The sequence below is a fragment of the Capra hircus genome, chromosome 21, assembly GCF_001704415.2.
Source record: "Capra hircus breed San Clemente chromosome 21, ASM170441v1, whole genome shotgun sequence".
Lineage (NCBI taxonomy): Eukaryota > Metazoa > Chordata > Mammalia > Artiodactyla > Bovidae > Capra > Capra hircus.
The window spans coordinates 14,523,191-14,524,926 of NC_030828.1; the positions used below are offsets into that span (position 1 = coordinate 14,523,191).

At 44.0% G+C, this 1,736-nt stretch overlaps 1 pseudogene; it reads left to right on the top strand.

Annotated features, from left to right (window-relative positions):
- On the top strand, positions 1,258-1,428 carry LOC102184285 (annotated as a pseudogene).

The following is a 1,736-nucleotide window of genomic DNA, read 5'->3' on the forward strand; positions in this document are numbered from 1 at the left end:
ACCAGGAAGACGTGGTACACACACACACACAACGGAGTATTACTCAGTCATAGAAGGAATGCATTTGAGTCAGTTGTAGTGAGGGGGATGAACCCAGAGCCTGTTATACAGAGTGAAATAAGTCTGAAAGAGAAAAATATCATGTGTTAACACGTATATATGGAATCTAGAAAAATAGTCCGGATGTACCTATTTACACAGAAGAAACGGAGATGCAGACCTAACAGTCTGGTGGACACAGCGGGGGAGGGAGAGGGTTGGACAAGGCAGGAGAGTAGCTCTGACGCATATACACTCTCAGGCGTAATAGACACTCTCAGTGTAAAGCAGATAGCCGGAAGTTGCGGTTTAACATACGGAGTCCAGCCTGATGCTCTGTGAGGACCTAGCGAGGTGGAATAGGGGCAGGAGGGAGGCTCAGGAGGGAGGGGAGATAAATAATTTATGACTGATTCTCCGGAGAAGGCAATGGCAACCCACTCCAGTACTCTTGCCTGGAAAATCCCGTGGACGAAGGAGCCTGGTAGGCTGCAGTCCATGGGGTCGCTAAGAGTCGGGCACGACTGAGTGACTTCACTTTCACTTTTCACTTTCTTACATTGGAGAAGGAAATGGCAACCCACTCCAGTGTTCTTGCCTGGAGAATCCCAGGGACAGGGGAGCCTGGTGGGCTTCCATATATGGGGTTGCACAGAGTCGGACACGACTGAAGCGACTTGGCAGCAGTAGCATCAGCATTACTGATTCTCGATGTACAGCAGAGATTCCCCACAATGTTATAAAGCAATTCTCCTCCAATAATAAAAAGAGAACAATGTTGGCATTTGATACGAGGTAGATATTTTTAACAAGTTAATAAAGAATTTTGTTCCATTTGACAAGTTTTTAATTAGCAGTAGATATTGAATTTTATCAAATGCCTTTTTGCTCTCAGTGTTCCTCAAAATGTTAATAGGTTATATATAGAAAATAGGTAACTAATGAGGACCTATTTATAGCATAGGGAACTCTACTCAGTACTCTTTAATGGTCTGTATGGGAAGAGAATCTAAAAAACAGTGGATATATATATATTCATAGCTGATTCACTTTACTGTACGCCTGAAACAAATACAACATTGTATTATAAATCAACTGTACTCCAATACAAAATGTTTTAAAAAAAGGAAAAAATTAATCCAATACTTAGCCTAAGCATGAGTTGCTGCCACCTGGGCCAGCAGAGACTGGATCACCCTGAGTTGGGATGGTGCCAAGATGCTGAGCAGGTTTCTGGGCCCACACTCCTGGGAGCTGCCTGGAAGTTGGGTTCCCACTATAGGCATGTGAGGTGCAGTGAGCACTGTGGGGTTGGCATGGGGCACTGCCTGGCAACTGATTCTGGACTGGGTGCCATACATCAACAGCAAGTTTAAGAAGAAAATCTAATTATACTGACCCCCAGCTCAGGCCTCTCTGGTATCTGATGGTGCTGCCTCCTTCCATCTGCCTCTGCAATAGTCCATGCTCTTGGGATGGACCTTGAGGTTAAAAAAAATAATTGAGTTGTTGTTCATCAGTATTAACATGGTTTTCGTTTTCATTTACAGTAAAGGACTGAGAATGCTTGAGTCTCCCCAGTGTTCCCCCTCAGCAAAACTCTCCTAGCCCTGTTTTCTGATCCCACTTCTCACTTGAGTCTTGATCTTTTAACCTTCTTTGATTTGGCTCTTGTTCTAGGTTTGCAATCAATTGCA